The sequence below is a fragment of the Zalophus californianus genome, chromosome 10 (genome assembly GCF_009762305.2).
Source record: "Zalophus californianus isolate mZalCal1 chromosome 10, mZalCal1.pri.v2, whole genome shotgun sequence".
In the NCBI taxonomy this organism is placed as follows: domain Eukaryota; kingdom Metazoa; phylum Chordata; class Mammalia; order Carnivora; family Otariidae; genus Zalophus; species Zalophus californianus.
In genome coordinates this window covers 18,513,490-18,536,999 of record NC_045604.1, presented here as the reverse complement: position 1 = coordinate 18,536,999, position 23,510 = coordinate 18,513,490, and the positions used below count along the sequence as shown (strand labels likewise).

At 33.8% G+C, this 23,510-nt stretch overlaps 1 pseudogene; it reads right to left on the bottom strand.

The window, feature by feature from the left end:
- The window catches only part of LOC113932636, a 100,029-nt pseudogene extending 78,318 nt beyond the window's left edge, over nt 1-21,711 (bottom strand).
- Between the last annotated feature and the right edge of the window lie 1,799 nt (nt 21,712-23,510).

Here is a 23,510-nt window from a genome sequence, read left to right as displayed (position 1 = left end):
CACTCCAGCTGGTCTGAAGGGTTAACTTGAAGCAAGTTAACACACTCCTTACCTGCTGATTAAGGCCCTTGATCTGTAACAGAACTAATTTATTTTATTTGAAATTTGCAAACCATGGACCTTGGGGAATAAAGGACCACAGAGGCCAGCCAGTCTGTTTGAAGCTGCCTCAGCTTTCTGATTAGCCCAGCAATCTTTTAGCAAAAAGTTGTTTTTTGTTTGTTTTGTTTTTTTTTTGCTTTGCTTTTTAAGGTCACACAATGACTTTACTGACCTCCCTTTGTGCATCTGTAGACCTTGCCCTCTGCAGAAAGAACAGAGTACTCTCCCACAAACCCCAGGTACCAAGGAACCAGACCTTCTTACACAACCTCAGAGCACCAAGAGGACTCTAGCTAGCATCATCGAGTCTATACATAATCAAGAAATGTCACAAACCACTGCACTGCCTTAACTGATGAAACCCTTTTAAAAATCTCTGGGCCAGGCAGAAACCTCAGAGCTGGCCTTTGGAGAAGAGTCTGCTTTCTCCCCAGGTGGCCCGTCCCCTAAATAAAACTCATATTCCTTTCCAATCAAAGCTTCTCTCTTGAGTATTGGCCTTTAGAGCGACAAGCAGTTGAACTTGGGTTTCGGTAACACATCTGAAGGAGAAAGATAAGAAAACCCTGTGACATTCATTTGGCAATACTCAGTAAGCTAAAGAAAAATAATTGGCAAAGGGACAACAACAAAACAACAAAAACCCACAACTACCCAATGGGTTGGTAAAAAATGAGCATTGCTAAATACAGTATGCACAAGACAATTAAGAAAATGATTTTATTCAAGTTTACAGTAAGGAGAACATTTATTAACAAAGAATGTGTCAAAGAGAAGGAAGAGGGTCTAGGGTTTGATAGAAGCAGTGAAGCAAGGGAACTCTCCATGAGCTTCAGGAGCATCGTGAGGAGAGCCAGAGTCAGGCCTTATTTCAGAATATGTGGTGGTTCTTGACCAGCCCTTTCTGAAAACACAAAAGGTGGGAGATGATTTCTTAACAGTTCCTGCTTTTGGAAACCACATGGCTTAGATAAAATTTAACATGGTGGACATCGATACTGAATACTGTTGGCAATATATAATTAAAAACATAACTCCTCCCAACCCACTAAACCTTTCCACAAAAGTAGAAAAAAAAGAAAAAAAAGTTTTAAAATTGAGTAAGCATCAATTCTGAATGTGATGCACTCTACAGGCAATCCCCTAAGAGACTGCAAAAACAAAGAAATCTCACCCTTTTATATAGCCATGCACATACAGCACATTACAGGCATGTCCTTAAGATAAACAATAACTAATTTTGGAGGACTTGACAGCACCATTTGTCAAATGTAGTTCATCCTACATTCCGTTGGCCATGAGACTGATCATCTGTGTTAGCTAACTAGCTTAATCCAAAGGACAAATAGGCTCATCACATCTTTATGACAAGAAGTAGTTTAGGAGTAAGGCCCTTGCCAAAGTTAAGGTTTTATCCCCTACAAGAAACTGGAAGTTGGGAGTTCCATCCTCTTTGATGGTTAAATTTCAATGAGATGGTTCTCTGGGTCTTAAAGCCGGGAAAAGGCTTATTTAGCTTTTAAAAAATCACATACATTTTAGAGAGAGAAATAACTTACAATTTTTCTAAAGTAAATGCTCTAAGATAAGGTGTGGGATGAGTTTCTTTCCTTCTTGTTAACAGAGATTTTCTTTTTTGATTTGTATTTACCCTTAGAGTACATACTCATTTTTGAATAGCTGTGCATCTTTGGGTAAATTTCTAAATGAAACTCATCTGTGGTAAACTACAGTTTTTTTCTGTGGGCGAGAAAGAGCAAGTAGCCCAGTGAGTGGTGACTCAGATTGAGAGAATTTTTCTTGATTGTGTTTCTCAAGATACGATTGAACTGTACTTGCTTCAAAAATGTACAAAGTAGTAAAAACAGATGTATTTGGGCAGAGGAGTAGGAAAAAAAAACACAATAAAAATATATCAGAAAAGGAAGAGAGTTTTTTTGTTTGTTTGTTTTGGTTTGAGAAACAGAATACCCTTACTTGGTAAAAATGGGTCTCAAATCAAAAACATAATTCTTTTCAGAAGTAACTGTGTCTAACTAATGTATCCACAAGCAACCATTTGGAAGCTACCAGTTTTCCTTAGCAAGAGAGCTTCTACCATGAAGCTAAAAAGAGGTATGAATTGGTTGGATTAGGCAGAAATAAATTATTTATGGAAATTAAACTAGTATTTGAAGACACAAGAAAAATCTTCTTTGACTTATGATGAGGTTATGTCTCAATAAGCCCATCGTAAATTTATAGTATCATTAAGTTATAGTTGTTACTTGATTGTTATTTTAAAAGAATAGAGGGATAGTCTACACCCAACCCACAGAACAAAGGTTTAACCTACCTTAAACATGTTCACACTTCCATAAGTCTACAGTTGTGCAAAATCATCTAACACAATGCCTAGTTTGTAATGAAGTGTTGAATAGTTCATGTAATTTATTGAATACTGTGCTGAAAATGAAAACCAAAATGTTTGTATGGGTACAGAATGATGGTATCAATTGTTTACCCTCATGATGGCATGGCTGACTGGGGGCTGCCCAGAATTACAAAACAGTCATGCTTCATATCACTAGCCTGGGAAAAGATCAAAATTCAAAACTGGAAGTTTGGATTCTACTGAATGTGTATAGATTCTGCCCCATCATAAAGTAAAAAAAATTGTAAGTCAAGCCATTGTAAGTCAGGGACCATTTGTATAAGAGATATACAATTTCTTTAGGTGAAACAATCAACCATTGTTTCCTCAGGGCCAGGATGGGGTTGGTTTTGGTTGGGTGAGGCAGTGCAAGGAGCTATGAGAGACACAGGAAGAAACAGAAGTCTGAGCAGAAAACGCCTTTCAGATCATTAAAACTAGAACAGAACTACTAATGACCCAGGAGTTGCTTTAGCCCACAACACAAAATGACTTCCCTTTAAAGTTTTATAAAACAAACCAATTCAACCAAAATAATGGCTTTCTAACTAATTAAAAACAAAACTGGTTATCCTCTTTAAGTGTGTTTAAAAATTCTAATTGGAAACTGCAAGTCGGCTAACATCTGTTAGATGTTTTGCCAAATGTATCAAGATGAGAAGTTACTTTAACCTTTCTTCTTCCCCGTCTTAATGTCTTCAAACAATAATTCACATATTCCCTGAATTTCTTCGTATTAAATGAGCTCCCAATTAAAATTATTTTTAAAGATCCTGTTACTCAATTTCATGTAATTGCTCCTGCATGTTAAGAAAATGAAAAATATTTAATAATTATTTTATATTTTTAAAATGAAAAATAGTTTTAGGGTGTTCCTTTAGAAAAACTGGTCTGCTTCAAATTTTTCTATTTATATGTAAAAAGTATTTAAGCAAAAATCACATAAATAACTTGTTTATTCACTAAATTATTTAAAGCTTAATAGTATTTAAATAGTAACATCTGTTAACTTTATTTGCTTTTGTATTTAAAATGTATTTCATAATGAATTTTTGGCATAAGACAGTATCTATTTGCTGGTAAGAAACTTCTTTCTTTTTTTTTTTAAGATTTTATTTATTTATTTGAGAGAGAGAAAGTGAGCACAGGTTGGGGGCAGAGGCAGAGAGAAGGAGAAGCAGACACCCCGCTGAGCAGGGAGCTTGATGGGGGCTGGATCCCAAGACCCTGAGATCATGACCTGAGCAGAAGGCAGATGCTTAACTGACTGAGCCACCCAGGTACTCCGATCTTATTTCTTTCTGATATTTAATGCTTCACTGATGCATCTTTTTTAAAATAATATTCTTAATATGTAAAAAAGAATAAGTGTTACTTGATTGTTATTTAAAAAAAATAGAGGGATAGTCTACTGCATAGAGTACTACCTCTTTTTTAATTAATTTTTTTTTTGTAGAAATCAAACATAATTCATTTGAAAGCAGTTATACCCATTACTCTTTTGTTATCATTCAACTTCTTAAGTTTCCCATCCAGGAATAAAAGGATGATGTTACAGGAATTGCTAGAGAAAAATGCAGAATATATTTTACCATTGTTTATTTAACTAACTCACATAATAAACTATTACTACCCATTCCCTCCTCATTCCCACAACATGTAAACTGGTGTGGAGATACAAAGGATTCAAATGTTGTTTCTTGTGCTAGGCTAAACCGTATAGCGTCCTCATTCATCTACAATTAAATTTTTGCTTCCCTGGTATTGGTGGCATTTATTGACAAAATCCTGTCCGCCAGATGTACAAATTGCTGCATTTCAATATCACCAAAGAAATACGGGAGTAAAAAGAAAGTGATCTCTTGAAGGCTGAATACTTTGGGAAAATTTCCTTTGGGAAGATTTTATGAATTTAGTTTGTTTTTTAAAAAAAGTTTTGTAAATGAGCTGTGCAAATGACAATGACAAAAGATAGAAAAATTTATGTGAAAATCTAGGAGTATGCCTTCATTTTGATTCATAAGTCCTTATGTTTTCACTTGATTGGAAATAACCTGAAATAAACAATAATTAATGATTGTATTATAGCTGTGTTTTATGTGAAGAAAAACAATGAGGAGCTCCAAAGTGGACCTATAGTCACAGAAATGACCTTGGCCCTGTATCAAAATGTTGTCAACAAATAGCAACACAAAGTTGTTATTTACTTAACAAGTTGTATGACGACTGCTTTCAAAATACTTTGTCTTTACAGTTAATTTACAGGATTGGTCATATAATAGGAAAAAGTCTTTAATGAATAAAATGATGAGCTCATTGTGCAGAATGAAAAAAGTACAATGTACAAATAGGTATTTTAAAAATAAACTTATGTCATGTCAAATTCCATCTACTCACTTGTTTGGAGGATGTACTTACCGTGTGGTACTTAGATGTGGTACTAATATGGAGATAAAATGGCAAGTAAAGAAGTTAAGTATTTTATTGACAACAGTGTGTTGAAAGTGTTTTAATTTTCTTTATTTTCACTAGAATAGTGGGAAAAGGAGTGGTTAAAGGTTAAGGAAGATTAATATGTTCATGAAAAAAAGGATGGGAAAATGGTAAATCTGATTTTATGTTTTATCTCTGACACATAAAGAGCATAAGCGTCATTACTCTTGATCTTAGAATAAGAAACAAGTTGAATGAACTGAAAATCAATGACTTTTCTTGGATCCATTAAGGAACTAAGGTCCCAGGACAAAGTCCCTGAAATCTGGAGAGACAGGGGAATCCAGAAAGTCTCAACTGATATCTGTGTAAGTGGAACCGAGACCACTGAAGCACTAAGCTGGAAGGAATATTTAAATGGTGATGCTGAAAAAATGCCTGAAGGCTGAGTGTGGACTCTCTTGAGACCAAGAAAGTTCTGTGCTCCATGGTCTTAATTGCCCCTTGGATATTACTGGATTTTACCTCCAGGAACCCCACCAGGTTCTCACAGTGAAGAGCCAAAAAATCTCCCCTCATGGCAAGGGAAAGGAAAAAGTAACAATTGTAAAGTAGCCCTAGAGCATTCTTCCTAACAGAGACCTACTCTCTAGGGGCAAAGACTTTACCAGAACCTTATTCCACTTGTTGGAAGTATATTTCTCTGACCTCTAGTCTGCTCTACTCTACTTTGTGTATCGTGCCTGTGAATTGGGGGGAAAGTTAAGAAACAAACACCTGTGAATCTATCCTGATAACAATAAATAGATAAATAAATAAATAAATAAATGGTGGGAAAGAGACAAATCTCATGGGCAGAGGAATTCCAAATAATTTATGTCTCCTTAAGGAGACACAGCACGATCCCCCCCTCCTCAAATATGAGCTGTGCATAATGACACAATTCCAAAGAGTAGAGTGTAAAAAGAGAGGTATAAAGAAGAGCAGCTTTACAGTGGAGAAATCTGACAAATGCTTTCTCAGTCAGGTCACGGAATCTGTTTCTACCCTGATGACTCATGTCAAAGGTATGTGCCTACTATATGACATGATGCTGGCCCTTTACCTCTGTGGTCTTCCTCCCCAGAACCAAGAACCACAATCTCATTATAAGGAAAAAAATCAAATAACTCCTAGTTGAGGGACATTCTCTAATGTACCTGAACAGTACTTCTCAAACTATTACAGTCATGAAAAACAAGGACAGTTGAGAAATTGTCCTAGTCAAGAGAAGTCAAGAGTAGTCATGACTACTAAATATAGAGTGACCTCCTTTAATAGAAAAAGGATCTTAGGTACAAACTAAAGAAATCCAGTTAAATATAGATTTTAGGGGACCCTGGATGGCTTAGCTGGTTAAGTGTCCGACTCTTGCTTTTGGCTCAGGTCATGATCTCAGGGCCATGAGATTAAGCCCTGAGCTAGGCTCCATGCTCAGGGGAGTCTCGTTGAGATTCTCTCTCCATCTCCCTCTGTCCCTTCTCCCACTCACACATGCTCACTCTCTCTATAAAATAAATAAATAAATCTTAAAATATATATATATATAGATTTTAGTTAACAATGTATCAATATTACATTGTTAAATGTGACAAATATATCATACTAATGTAAGATGTTAAAATAGTGAAAACTGTGGATGGGATATACAGGAACTCTCTGTACTATCTTCTAAATTTATCTGTAACTATAAAGCTGCTCTAAATATAAAGCTTATCAAAAATATGTTAAATCTAAAAATACTTAAAATTTCTAAATTTTCAATTAGATATAATCAACATATTAAGCATAATAATATGAGAAAATTAATTATTGACAAACACACTAGAGTAATTAAGGAGCACAAATGTGAATGATCAACCGCTTGCTTCCATTTGAAATATTGCTTCATGTCACTGGCTGTATTTATTTATCATTTGTACCTATTTTTTCAAAATTTTTTTTTCTAAGTAGGCTCCAATCCCAGCATAGACCCCAACACAGGTCTTGAACTCGTGACTCTGAGATCAAGACCTGAGATGAAATCAAGAGCCAGACTAAACTGATGGAACCACCCAGGCACCCCTATTTCTTCAAGTTTTAAGTGGAGTTAATAGTAGTAGCCACCTAATAAATTTCTTAAGATGAAATGATTAATATAGAAGAAATACACGGAACCATCATGGAATTTAGCAAACTTCATAGGTACTACCTATTATTGTAACTATGGATAAAATTATTAAACTTTTTTTAAAAATAATTTTGACTTCTAGAGGGCGCCTGGGTGGCTCAGATGGTTAAGCGTCTGCCTTCGGCTCAGGTCATGATCCCAGGGTCCTGGGATCGAGTCCCACATTGGGCTCCTTGTTCAGCAGGGAGTCTGCTTCTCCCTCTCCCTCTGCCTCTCACCCTGCTTGTTCTCTCTGTCTCTCTCGCAAATGAATAAATAAAATCTTTTAAAAAAATAAAATAAAATAATTTTGACTTCTAGAAACAATTGCAAATAGAAAGCATTTTCTCTTCAGCAAGCTTCCCCTAATGATAATGTCTTACACAGCCAAGGTACAAAGATGGAAATTTGGAGACTTACATTGATACAGCATCCTTAATTAATTATGGAACTCATTTCAATTTCACTGGTTTCTCACTGCTGTCCTTTTCTGGTCTAGAATTCAATCTGGGACCCACACTGCATTTAGTTGTCATGTCATCTTAGTCTCTTCTAATCTGTGACAGTACATCAATTTTTCTCTTTATGATCCTGACACTTTTGAAGAATACTGACCAGATATTTTGTAGAATGCCCCTCAGGGCATCTTATGTGGGATTTGTCTGATGTTTTCTCATGATTAAGTTGAGTTTGTGCATTTCTGGCAAGAAGGAAACAGAAATAATGTGGAGCTGCTTCTCTGTGTATCACATGCAGAGGTACAGAGTGTTTATTTATCTTATTGGTGATGTTAGCTTTGGTCACTGGACAAATGTGCTGCCAAGTCTGCCAAGCTTCCCCCCTATAAAGTTACTAATTTTCCTTTAATAAACAAGTCTCTTACGAGTAGATACTTTAAGACAATGATATCTCCATCATTGATTCTTACTTGCAATGCTCATTTATACTACTGTCTACCTAAAGATGATTTTCTATTTCCATTATTCCTTCTATGTTTATTGATTAAAATTCTGCTTTTCAAAAAGCTTTCCCTTCTCCCAATTAATTATGCATTCAGTTATTTATTATTATCAGTATATTCATATAAATATATAAAGGCTTGCTAAGTAAGTCCTTCTTGTTTGCAATCATCGCCATTGATAGTGGTTACTGTCAGATAGTATGAGATAATCAGAAGAAAATGTAATGGTGCAAACACAGGAAACAGGGAAGTCTGACATGAAATTAATATCAAATTGCTTACATATTAGAATTGTGGGGTATTTTCATGTTTACCGATGTGATGTTTATCACTGTTTTATTTAATTACTATACATTTTTAAATTTGTAGACTTCTATTTCTCTGTGAAAAGGGATAAAAAGGGAATAAAATGTAAACAGCACTGTTGGCATAAAAAGTCCACTGAGGGCATTAAGCAGGGCATGTGATGTGATGAGCACTGGGTGTTACATGCAACTAAGGAATCATTGAACATTATATTAAAAAAAAAAAGTCCACTGAGGGAAGGGAAAAAGGGAGGCAGAGAAGTAGGTTGGGGTGGGGGTCCCCATTAGAGCAACAGGAAACAGTGACCTCTCCCCTGATGTGGGTCATGTCTGGTTCATACTGGGCCCCAGGAAGGAAGGGGCCCACTAGGAGCCAAACTTTGTTCTAGTCTCTGAGGACACAAGGATGAGTAAAAGTCTTTAGAAATCCAGGGTCAAGCATCTTGCAGGTGTTGGAGGGAGACATATGTTAAAAAATTAGCACAACTAAATGTGAAATTGCAGAACAGCACATACCTGAATAGCACATAACTACCCTATGTACTACAGAGAAGAGATACATGATGTTTCTAAGGCAGAGATGTAACCCAGTCAAGAATATGAGAAGTATCTTCCCTAAAGTAAACATCAAACCAAAATATGAATAATTAATTTTAATAAGCTGAGGTTGTTAAGGAAGAAAATATCAGGAATCACAACTAACAGAACAAATGTCTTGTGAATTTAGTATGATTTAAAAGAAAAATAGAGGATGCCTGGGTCGCTCAGTCTGTTGAGCAACTGACTGTTGATTTCAGCTCAGGTCGTGACCTTGGCTCCCAAGATCAGCCCTGCCTCAGGCCGCATGTTCAGTGCAGAATGAGATTCTCTCTCTCTCTCTCCTACCCCCTTCACCTCTGCCCCTGCTCATTTTCTCTCTCTAAAATAAATAAATGAAATCTTAAAAAAAAAAAGAAAAGAAAAATACATATGATTTGTTAGGATAGATAGACATAGAGATATATAATGTTACGGAAACACAAGAAAAAGAAGTAAATAATTAGAATACTTTAAAGAAACAGTATCACTCTTTAGTTAGAAGAAAGCTAGAGACCCATTATTTAAAACTTGCAAACGAATATTTTTGAACAATATGAAGAACACTTAAATGGTATTTCTTATTAACAAAGTAAGAAATATCACTTTTATCTCTTCTCATAAAGGTAAATTATACCAATAAGATGAAACAAAAGCAAAAGAGAAATATATACATGTGTATGTATGTGAAAGTTGAAGCTGATATTAGTATTATTATTAACAGCTGATATTGTCTACTAGAATCCCCCCCAACAATAGCTTCCTGTCAGAGGAACTGAAAACAAAAGGAACTAATCGGTATGCAGAAAGGTGATCAGAATCAAAATCCACATTCCACTACCAACAACCTTCTTAGACGCTATATATAATCAGTACTATAAATTGTTATTTAACAGGGATGAAAGACATAGTGCTAAAACATGCATGGGTTTACAAAAAAACAACATAAATATAAGGGAATTATCTTATTTTTAAATAGAAAGTCTCTTTAAAGAATCTTGTCATTCTTTAAGAACTTATAGAAACTTATTTTTCAATAAATTCATAAATGTTATTTCAAAAACATAAAAAATATTTAAAAATGTCTATTATAATACTCAGAAAAAGAATAGCCAAAAGATTTTCAAAGTCAAAGAAAACAAAGAGAACTTGCCTTGGCATATTTTAAAACATGTTATAAATTGACTTTATGTAAATAATGGGATCTTAAAATAATGGGCAATTTAATAAAAACAGAGATATATGAGGGGCGAAGGAAACTGTTAAGCCTACAAAATTTTTGTAGAAAAATTCGTGTGCCACTGATTATTTAAAAAGGAGAATTACTTAAAATTTGCTAAGAAAAAGGGAAAAGTATTGAAACATAGACATGTTATGTTGACCCCCAGCCACTGTTATATGAGTTATATAAGTAAAGAATGTGGATGGAAAATGTGTTTGATCACAGGAACAAGGTGGAACTCATACACATCAAGCAATTAAAAGAAATCACAAATAACTACATTATATTTTACTATCTTTTTTCAAATTTGCACGTCAAAATTTTATAACAAGTGAAATAATGTGAACAAATTGATAAAGACTTTTCCACAGATATGACAGACAATATTAATGCTCTAGGAGATTGTGAAAAACAATATAGTCTGATTTTTCCTTTTGAAAGCTCATGATAAGAAAATCCACAAAGGAACTGCAATGGGCAATAATGTGGGATAAAACGTTCAAATTACCACTGATAGAAACACATTCTAATTATATAAAATATCATAGGTAGAAAAGTATTTAGTAATGGAATAATGTTTACTTAAATCAATTTTTGTGTATCCACAGAAATTATTAAAGTAAATAATGTTTTGATGAAATAAATGAAACGGTGTTTCATGAAATGTATTATACAATTGTTATCAATTTTGACATGATGCTATAATCAAACAGGGTTCAGTACTATGTTATATAATCTAAGTGTAGAATATATATGTGTATCTAAGTATATGCATAAATATATCTTATATTTATATACTTACATATGTCTGTAACTTTACGATAAATGTATAGGGCAATCTTATTAACAATGGATGTTTTTAAGTAGTTAAGATGTAGCTGATTAATTTTCTCTTTGGGGCTTTTACATATTTTCTAAATTTAATATGATTAATTTTTGTAATTTTCTTACAAATAATATTTGTCATTTTTATAATCTGAAAAAATAAACAGCACATTTTAATAACTTGATTTAATTTTATCTCTGAATTGTATTCACCAAGTGTAAGGGGAAAAAAGACAGCTAGAAAGACAAAGTTCAAATCTTTATCTTCTCTTTTCTCATAATCTTCAAATATTTTGACATGATTCCCAAGTGTTTGTCAAAGCAGTTCTGAAGAAAAAGTGCATTAGGTCAAATCCCTGAAATAACAAGAATCATTCTATCTCAATGAACTGCCTGGGTCCTCTGATTTCTTCTCCTGCAGTGAGATCAATTTATATAAAATAACGCCTTGAGAGTCCTTAAAAGTGTATAAGGATGTCTTGACTTCCAATTCAATCCGTTGAAACACCTATGTAGAACAGAAGACCAGAATTTGGCCAGTGTCTAGAATATGTATTTCCACTTAGAGTACAACTTCCAATGAAAACTATATTTTTCACTACAAGGTTAGACAAATTAGTACCCTGTCCAGAATCAGAGTGTATAAAAGAGTAAACTGTTATTTCTCAAAAATTACACTTAGATGATTTTACACATGACATATCCACCTTCACCATACATTTACTAAAATATGCCATTCCTCAAAAATTAATATAAGTCACTGTATTCCCCTTACAGGCAATACAAACTTGTGCTTGTAATGCATAGGGTTCTTAGTTAAGGAAAATGAAATCGAGGTGATATAAGAGGAGATTAGTAAATGGCATACATAGCTCAAGGAGTCATATGGGGGCCCTAAAAATGTCTATAATCTATATATTAATTAAAAAATCTCAAACAACAGCTAAGAACCAAACTAAAAAGTAACTCCTGCCTCTGCCCAGTACAAATTGATGCAGATTCAGAAAGCCTGGTAAATCAGGACCTCAATGTCATAGTTGCTGATTCTAGAAACATGCTGTCTCTACTACCTATATTGGAGTAAGATGGAATATATATTGAATAGAACATAATGATCATACCTTGTCAAACTATTTATTTATGCCAACGTAAAATAAATAATACTTTCTAAATTAAATATTAAGTACACCATACCACATAGTCTTACCTATAGACTCTATATTGCACAGCAAATCTCTAGAATTTATTCACTTAGCATAACTGGAACTGCACTTCAAAGATCTCCTATTAAGTATGTTTACAACAATAAATAAATAAATAAATAAAAGGAACAAAAGGCAACTCTGGAAATGTTGGATGTGTCCATCACCTTGATTGTGATGGATTGTGATGATAATATCATGGGTGTTTGCATACATCAGAAAACATCAAATTGTATATATTAAATATGTGTGGTTCTTTGATTATCAGTTATACCTCAACCAAGCTATTAAAAATAAATAAATAAACCGATTAGCTTACATCTAACTGAATGGTGATAAAATTAAAATTTGTATTTGTTGCTCAAAATGAAAATTCTCTTCTAAAACTATTTATAAACTAGTTTAAACCAAGAAAAAGTTATGTAGCATACATAATTGCTATACCATATATTTAGAATAATAATATATGTTTAAAATAATCACATTTAGTTGACAAAAATATCGAGGCTTCCTATAAAACGGGGAATTTTTTGCTATTACAAAATAATAATTAAGATAAAATTTTATGGTTTATATATTGTGGAGAAATAAGCTTTCTTAGCTTTCTCAGTGTTCTTATAAAAGCCTCCATCTCCTGAGTAATGAAAGTGTATACTCTATAAAAGAATGAGAACATTTGTCTTCCTCTAGAAATATTTTACTTTTCACATACCATGAGGACTAGATCTGCAGCCTACTGGTTGAGCTATTTATTGCTCTGATCCAGTAAAGATTTTTCCTATCTCCCCAAAAGCTGAAGGTTACACTCTCAGTTCAGGCATTATTTTCCTTTCCAATAAAACTCCCTCAGAAGAGGAAGGGAGAAAATGATCTCTCCTCTTTACAAATGTAGGAAATTCATATTTGCCAGACCTCACCAATGGAGTGAGCCCATCATGAGTGTAGGAAAGTTTTCCATCTGGTTCTCATAATACTGGTCTTCTAGATTGCAGAAGTGGGAAAACGTATACCACAATGTTATTTTGGCAATTAATTGTGGTCTAATTATACTAGAGCTCTTTGCTCTGACCCAGGTTCATGTTCCTGATATATACTATGTAAGTAGGGTGACATCTCAGACATTTCACGGTTTTTGACAACATATATTTAAATACGGTTTTCAATATTTAATTTAAATAGTCACTCGTTAATAGTGAGGCCATATATATAAAATGATCTCTTTGCAATCTTTTTCTCTGTGTTCTTAAAAGGTATATTTTCCCAAACTGTAACCTTCTAAGCTGTGCTTAAACACATCTTTATGGCATATAAAAGCCCAAAAGATTAAGATTTATAATGGACATGTTGGGGATTTCTTAACTACACTAGCATAAAAGAAGCAGCATAATTTATAATGGCTTAAATTCCATTTACAAGTTGTAGTCTAGGGTGTATATTACACAATCATTACATAGCTTTTGTCATTAATAGAGGCAAAACAAATTAGTAATATTATGCTAACATTTTCAAATGTTCTGGTTTACCTTTTAGAGTCTTCCAGTATCAAAACATCTATGATTTATTTTGTAGATAGGGCAGGATAGAAAATCTATCAAGAGCAAAGAGGAATTCTTTTTTTTTTTACTACAAATATTAAAGTGAAATGCTTCATTTGAAAACGGCTGTAATCATGCCATAAATCCATTCCTCTGTAATATAAAAAAAGGTTATATGCAGTTCTTCAGCTACAAGTACTAATGAAATAAAGTACAGTACCATAATTCTGATTATTTTAAAAACCTGAATTTTATGGGATTAGTGCAAATCATACAGCTAACAGAGACTTCTATGAATTCATATTTCAAAGTCATGAATCTCATTAAACACTTGAAGAGTATGTATATAACTTATAATCAAAGTTCTATTTTTATTTACATTTTAAAACTATTTCTAGCTTGTGCATTTCATATTCTGAGTACTGTGATAAATGCAAGTCATAATTGCTTCTAAAGGAATCAATGATCCAGGCACTATTACAAGCTTACTGTGTAAATCTAGCTATAACATATCAACTTGCATATTTTAATTTAATACTTGATAAATTGTGAATCATTATAACTCTTTTAAATACTTTTCCATGTTCTTATGACCATGGAATTGAATTCTAAAATTAAGAAAACTATTAATGTACTTTTAATCATGCTTTGTAAAATAAACTTTGAGAACTAAAACTTCTTATGGCCAAGTGGAAAGATATGTTAGCAGAAAACATATCAAAATGGGGTGATATTTTTCTTTCCCCTTAGGGTTAATTAACTAACCTTGCCTGCCATCAATATTTAAAAGTAGGTACTTACTAACTCTGGCTTATAGTCAACACTTTCATAAATAATGGCAAGTTGTATGTTAAACTTCCATCATATATACATTGTATGTACGATGTATAAAGGGATATATTGGAAAGGTTAGGATTCTGAAATTAAGTTACTGAAATCTTAATTTTATAAGATTCAACACAAATTCCATAAACTTTCCACTGTGTAGAAGTGATTTCTCATTTCACTGATCATTTATGGCTTTTGCTTGTACTTTGTTTGAAGCACTTATAATATTGTTAATATTTTTGTAAATATCTTGGAAAATAATTAGTATGTTATTTCTTTGGTGTCAGAATTCTATTTTTATGGAATATATTTGACATTTAACATTGTGTAAATTTAAAGTGTACAACATATTACTTGGATACATTTATATATTATAATATGATTACCATTGTAGAGATATTTATCATATTACATACACAATTGTAGAACAATATCACTGTCTATATTCATTATACTATGCATTAAATGCCCATGGTTTATTTACTACTCATTACAAGTTTGTACCCTTAGACAACATCAAACATATCCTTCCATTTCTTAGCCCCGGTAACCAAAACTTGTTTCCTACGAGTTTGATTTTTTTCGATTCCACATGTGAGTGATATTGTACAGTACTTGTCTTTCTCTGACTTATCTCACTTAGCATAATGTCCTCAAGGTCACAAAAGGCAGGATAAGTGGCAAGAATCTCTTGATCTTCAATTTATTCCACAAAATGCCTATCATATGATGTGCCTATCATAGCCCACAAAATGCCTATCATATTGGTATTAATTTACTAAAATAATTAGCAAAGTAAGTTTATAGCAGAAAGCATTTAAACAGAGAAAGAGTAAGTGATTTGGTCAAGTCCATCCGATTTGTAAATGCTATAATTTGAAACTTAAATATAGAATTCTGACTCCTATTTGCTGCCTTTCAAGTGGCCAAGCTTTTGTAAATAGTGAATTAAAGTGCTGTGATAAATCGAGATGTTAATCCCAATTCTGACAACTATTCCCAAGTATCAGTCTTCTCAATGTGGAATCCCTTAATGTGGTGTTCTAAAAAGAAAAATTAAATTAAATTAAAATTAAATTAAATATATATGTATTTGTTTATCTGGTTCTGAGGAATTATTTGATGAAACAAATCACACTCAAATTGCCACTTTGAGCTGTACAGCAACAATTCCTGACCATGGATGGATGGATCTCAATTTGGTAAGGTTTCTAATCTCCAGCCAGGACAACTGGGGTAACTTTTACTTAGTCAAGGCTTCTCTTCCAAGTTGACAGCAGAAATTTTGCCTATAGAGGGACTCTACTATAAAACTCAAGTAATATTTTATAAAAATATTCTAGAGGAGGGATGGAAAGAGAGAAGTATTCTTAATCTAAAGGAAGGAAAGAAGGGAGGAAAGAACAGAAAAAGAAAAGAAGAGGAAAGAAAAGAAAGAAAAGAAAAGAAAAAAGGAGAAAAAACTCCACTGGTGAAGAAAATAGCAGTTTGGTCTAGAAAACAAAAAGAGGGGCACCTGGGTGGCTCAGTTGGTTAAGCGACTGCCTTCAGCTCAAGTTATGATCCTGGAGTCCCGGGATCGAGTCCGCATCGGGTTCCCCGCTCAGCGGGGAGTCTGCTTCTGTTTCTGACCCTCTCTCCTCTCATGTTCTCTCTCTCATTCTCAGATAAATAAATAAAATCTTTAAAAAAAGAAAACAAAAAGAAATACTTCTCTAGAAAAAAAATAAAAAGTTTTATTTCTCTAGAACTGAAAATAAAATTAATTAAATTGTCTCAGGTGAAATTTACAGAAAAGAAGTAGATAAAAATAAGAACCAGAAATGAAATTATCACTGAAGACTTTGATAAAACACATTGGTGTTTTAAATGTCCTCCAACATTACTGGGACACCTGGGTGGCTCAGTCAGTTGGGCGTCTGCCTTCAGCTCAGGTCATGATCCTGGGGTCCTGGGATCGAGTCCCACATCAGCGGGCTCCTTGCTCAGCAGGGACCCTGCTTCTCCCTCTCCTTCTGCCTGCCATTCCCCCTGCTTGTGCTCTCTCTCTCTGACAAATAAATAAATATCTTTAAAAAATTAAAAATAAATAAATAAATAAATGTCCTCCAACATTACTGAAGCACTTCATACAGGGTGTTTGGAAACTTTTTCTGTGGAAGACCAAATAGTGAATATTTCAGAGTTCAGGCCATGTGATCTCTGTTGCAACTGCTCAATTCCCTGTTGCAGCAACAAAGTAGACATAGACAATATTTAAATGAAGGGCCGCGGCTGTGTTCCAATTAATCTTTATGTACCAAAACAGGCAGCAGATCAGACTTGGCCTGTAAAGGGTGGTTTGCCTATCACTGCTTCAGACAATAATTATAGCAATTATAAATTTTTCCAATGTTTTCAATTTGTTTGCTGAAAGTATTGCACAATTAAGAGATGCTTAATAACCCTGAACCGAGTTTAAACTATTGACATTTAGCAGAAAAAGTAAAATTTTGTCCCAATGAAGAGAGAAATAGTTATGACAGATAGTTAAGTGAGTGTACTAACTGAGGCAATATCTACCCCTAGTGATAATGGTTTGAATAGTTACATTGAGAAAAGCAAATAACAACATGTGAGTAATCTATATGCAGTGGATTATACTCCATTTGGTCATGAATGTGTTCTATCTGAAGTAAACATTCTGTATAAATTGTAAGCAGTTGAAAACTTTTGTATATGCTGATTAATATTAATCACATATTGTGCAAAAGCATAAATTAGGTTATTCCTGCCTCGTGGCTTTTGTACTTACTATTTTCTTTCCCTGGATTTCTTTTCTTTCATTCCTTTCTGTGAATGCAGTTACGCCATGATAACATTAACAATAAAACAGGACATAAGCAGTCCTAATAGAATGAATATGGCATTGACATTAATGTTATATCCCAATTCCTCCCTATTTGTAATCTATCTCTCAGCTCTCAAAGAGTACTTCCATGATTCTTAATGGTACCCCCTCCCCTCTTGCTCCCTATTCCATTATTTTGTTGAATTTCCATTGGAGCACTTTTTCCTGTGAAAACTATCTTATTTATTTGCTTAATCGTTTGTTGTTTACTACCCCCCAGCTAAAATGTAAGATCCATGAGAAAGGATATTGTTTGTCTTATTTACAGTGGTGTTTTTAATGACCAGCATGTGATTGTCATTAAGAGAAAATTCTAAGCTCTCTAAAGACAGTTAACTTCATTTTCCTATCACCCCCAACACCCATCATTGGTAAATTATTTGTTGTGGAAGACCTAAACAGTTTTTACTTCAGACTGGTTAGAAATGATATGGATTTTCTTAAATGTTTTCAATGATGGGTTTTAAGTGAACAAAAGAGTATCCTTCATCTTCATAGATTAGATGTCCTTTAGGCTAATGGATAATTTTAGACCTCAGAAATCTACTTATTGTAGTGTATAGACAACTTCACCATCCAAGCTCTGGGCTGTTTCCTAAATTTATTTTAGTGTTCCAGGATGAATTTTCCAGCTTCTCATGATCTACTTGGAAGAGCAAATAGAAAAGCAGATTGATTTTAACTAGAGTGCCAATTCTCATGGACAAATAGTGGTTGCTAAAAGATCGGGTTCCGTGCTCTGCGGGAAGCCTGCTGCTCCCTCTCCTACTCCCCCTGCTTGTGTTCCCTCTCTCACTGTGTTTTTCTCTGTCAAATAAATAAATAATAACTTAAATAAATAAATAAATAAATAAAAGATTTTTCAAAAAGCAAGGATATTACTATAGTTTAAATAACACTGGTGCTTTCTCTTTTACATGCAAATGGATTTTACTTTGTTCTTTCCATCTTTCTCTTCACTGTTAGAATACAGATGTCTAATATATTTCAGTCTTAACATTAGTTATTAATATGAGCATCTCTTGTTTGGTCAAATTCTTAGACTCAAACAGCTATAAATAGATTAAAAACTTAATGAACTATGTATTTTGATTCTATTTTGTGTTAAATTTTAAATAGTTACATAATATTTGCAGTAAAAATAAATGTTAGCTGATGAAATATTAACAACATGGTTGAAAATATGAAAACATTATTGAATGACAATGAAAATACATTAATAGCAGATAATATCTGGGCATTTTTACTACCATTACATTATTTATTGGGGATGGTAATGTTTATATAGCCATCTGTTCAATAGCCAGAGTGCTGTATGTCATTAAGACACTAATTTAATATCAGATGCAGAAAAAAAGTAAATGCATACATCTTATGTTCCAACTATTTCCTTAATTTAGAAAATATGAAATAAAAATTCCTCTTCGGAGGTTTAAATTATATGTGATCGTTGTGAAAGTTATCTTCAATTGTAAAAATCCTGACTCCATTTATACTGCTTTACTTCTGTGCCACTGTGTGTGAAATCTATGATATGGAGTTGGAGTCTATTAAGTCCAAAACAGAGATGTTGTGAGATGACAAAGTAAAGACCCGTCTGGAAGCTTTTAAAAATACAGATCTAGAATAATGGTACAGTGAAAGATCACTATCACTGAAATCCATGGGCTATGAGGCTGTTGTTTTTCTTTTCGTTTTGAAGTTTATTTTTATTTTTATTTTTTTTCCCGTAATCTCTATACCCAATGTGGAGCTTGAACTCACGACCCTGAAATAAAGAGTTGCATGCTCTTCCAGCTGAGCCAGCCAGGTATTCTTGGCTATGAGTTTTGAATCAGAGAAGCAAAACTTCTTGATTAGAGAGACTCCATAGACTAATTATTCTAATTATTGTTTGCTTGAATTCCCTCATGAATATCACCATTATATTGCTATCTATTACAAAGGTTGTAGATTTTGACCTTCAAGAATAATTTTTTAAACCAACCAAAGAAAAAATCCAGACATCAAAAAAACATCATCATCAATTCATGCAGAATGAATATTTTAGGGGAGCCTGGGTGGCTCAATCAGTTAAGTGTCTGATTCTTGGTTTTTGCTCAGGTCATGATCTTGTGGGTCGTGAGATCTAGCCCCACCTCAGGCTCTGCACTCAGCACAGCGTCTGCTTGAGATGCTCTCTCTCTGCCCTTCCCCACATTCACATGCACTCACACACTCTCTCCTCTCTCTCAAAGAAATAAATCTTTAAAAAAGAAAAAAATAATGAATGTTTAAAAAAAATAAGATGAGCATAAGACCAGTCATTTCCCAGAAAATACAGTCGGCAAATATTCATGGGCTACCATACACAATTATACACACACACACAAAAATATGTATTTGTTCCATTTTGTCTTCATTGGTGAAAAATTTGTTACAAATGCATACCTCTCTGAAAGTGAGTCTGTAAACCATTGAGTCTTTATCATATTTACATGGTTTAAAGTGTCAGAAAAGTCTTTCAAATGTCAGACTGAAATATAACTTCTTATAACTTTACATTGTAACTCCAAGTTCTACCTTTTGGGATCAGACAACACAAGTTTAACGCATCTTCTACCTTAAGTTTTATCAAATATTTGAGGAATATATCACTTTTCTTGTATTTTATTTCCTGGGTTATAAACTCCAATTCTTTCAAGACTTTCTGGTCCTTTATTACCATGGTCATCATACTCCATGAACACATAATATTTTCCAATGTCTCTCCTAAAATGTGATGCTTATCTTGGCACAAACTGAATGGCAAGGAAAAATATCTACAATCCAAATATATGTACTCCAAAAAATTCACTATGTCTATTCTGATAAAAATCCAAAGTAAGGAAAGTATTTATGGAGGATAGCCTGAGTATATAATGTCCATATACTCATTAAGCAAACTAAAATGTATTTTTCGGTGAAATAAGACACTTAGGAAATTCCCACAGGATTACCTTCTTTATGCTTTGGCCATAGCAGAATCAGATTAAACTGAAGAACATTAAAAGAAATAGTCCTTAGAAATTTGCCACTCTTCTGCCCCATACTTTCTGTGTATCTGAGTATGTTTATCATTTTATCACCCAAGGTCCACTTAGAATAATGTATTCCTTTTCAAACTGAGTGCAAAAAATCTTGGAGCCATATTTTCAGCTCATCTCTTGGAAGAAACTCATAGACCGTCGCCATCCTATGTGTTTTGGGAGCAAGAGTCATACCTGTCTTAATTTCATTTTACACCCTTGACTTCCTCATTTATTTAAAATACTTATTTAAAGCAGTTTCATTTTTTTTTATTTGAAGAACAAATGAACAGTGAATTAGAAAATAAAAGCAACCAAACACTGCTTATAGAACAAAACGCTGTGCCAGGTAAAGTTTCTTCCTTTATTCTTATGACACGATAAGACGTGGTAATTAGATGAATTTGTGTACATAAAGGCTAAAAGTAATATCCATCTACCTTATATAAAACAACCACACTTTTCCCATAGATAAACATTTTAGGAATTTGTTAAATAGATACATATCAAGTGGTGATGGCAAAAAGCTAGATATAACATGGCACCTTTCCAAGCCTCACAATTCAGTAGGGAGACATAAGCAAGTAATCTGTAAAGAGTCGTAGTGACATTCCTAGAATGAAATGTGAGACTGAAATTGGGATATTTAGAAAGATTGAGGTGAGGTTTGTAAAGCTGCCTAGAGAAAGTGTTGTAAACCTTTTTGAGGAATAAGTAAGGATTGGTTAGGCAAAAAAAGAAAAGGGGGAAAAAAAACATTCTAAGCAAAAGGAACATGATTTCTACCCAGGGGTTGCAGTAAAAAGCAGAATGTGATTCCTGGCAGGAGAGTAGAAAGCGGAAAGCCATCTCAAGAAACTGGTCCCTAAGCATTCACTGGAGGACGAGGGATACCATTTTGCTTTCTTCCTCTTCTCCTTCTCATTAACTGCCTATTTCAGTTATCGATTGCCACTTAAATTCTCACTCCCAACACTTACTGACTTAAAACAGCAATGATCTATTATTTCTCCTGACTCTGTAGGTTAGCCAGGCAGGTCTTGGCTCATCTATTCTGGCTTTCTCATTTACCTGTAGTCATCTGACATCACAACCGGGTTTGGAGAGTCCAAGGAGTCTCCTTCACCTTCCATCACATTCGCCTGACTGACAGCTTGGACACTGGTCTTCCTCCATGTTCTCATTTACCAATAGGCTAGTCTGACTTTTTCACAGTGAGACTGTTTTTCCTTTAGTTGACACTGAACCAGCAAACAAGTAGCAGAGAGAATACTCATACATCCACACACAAAGATAGCAGAGAGTGGATGTCGTTCCTCACACAAAGGTGCCTCAAATTCCGTAGTCAGTGTGGATTCTGGGGATCCTTTGAGTTAGAGGAACAAAGCAACTTTACATTTACTGCTTTATATAACACTGGCTGGCAAATATGTCATAATCAGTTCTCAAGAATCTACTTCTACAGAAGGTTGTTTTACTTTGCATGTTACATTCTTCAGGGTTCTATTACCAGATCTCTGATTCTGAAATCTTTACTTTTCCTATAAAAGTAAAATGTTTTCCAGTGGAAATTCCTCTGATTTCTAAATACCCAGAACTCTGAGTTTATTTCTGTAAGGAATATATTGTATCCAAAATAATGGTAATATATCTAACTATACAACTTCTCTGTATCACACTAATAAATTCAATGACAAATATGTTCATGTGTAAAGATCTCTGTTAAATTTAGCTAATGGATTTACAGATTTTTTCCCCTTTAGCATCATGCTTTAAAATCATTTAGAAGAAATACTGTATAGTAAAATATTTTTTTTTTTTTTAAGATTTTATTTATTTATTTGAGAGAGAGAGAATGAGAGACAGAGAGCATGAGAGGGAAGAGGGTCAGAGGGAGAAGCAGACTCTCCACCGAGCGGGGAGCCCGATGTGGGACTCGATCCCGGGACTCCAGGATCATGACCTGAGCCGAAGGCAGTCGCTCAACCGACTGAGCCACCCAGGCGCCCCTGTATAGTAAAATATTTTAAGCACAGGTTAAAACAAACAAACAAAAAAACCCACAAAAAACTATATCCTCAAATGTTTCCCAGGTTTTCTTCTTGAATTTGAAAATATTTCTATGACATCTTATAGCATGATGACTATTACTTTTCCAGGTCACTTATATCTAAAAATATTATAAAAAGCAAACACTGACTTTTCCTGGGTTTGAACACTAAAATTAAAATCTTCCTTATTTTTGATTCTTTGCTTTTTGGACAATCTCCAGGGAAGCTCCACTTCACTACAGATTGAGTGGGTTAACCTGTTGCCCTCAAGACTATTTGTCTCTGTGGAACTCCACTCATTCATCCTCAAAGGCACCTTTCCTTTCAAAGCCACACAAGTAGAGAAGCTTTCATAAAGAAAGAGAATTAATCATATATTTGTCATACTGTAGAAAAAATAAGTCATTTGATATAATGGAGCAAACTGCTAGCTGTAAGTTAGCTCACTCCAATAGAGTGTTACAATATGATTTTAGTCATAGGATTCTTAGGAGACAGGTAGGATTGATGGCAGGGGAAAATATTTTAATTTTCAATTTGCATGAGTATAGCACTCAACTTCAAAAACACATTGCAAATTAACTCTAGTAAGATAGCATTATTATATTTTAAATAATATATTATATATATATATTATATTTCCACCAGAGGTTTTCATGTATTTTTCGTGGGTTCAATCCTGAATTATTTAAGGTCACAGGGGCTAATACTTGGTTGTGTTATAATTTATTTTAATTAATTAAACCCAATGTAACTTTAACTTTGATTCTCAGCAGTTTAAATTATTTATTATTTTATACCAATTGTTTTCCTCTTATGTACAAACTTTTTTGTGTTTTTCCTTTTTGCTACATTTTGAGCTACAAACTATATTGAAATTTATGTAAGCAAATTTACACTTTTAAAACTTGTCCGACGAGATGGCAGAGAAA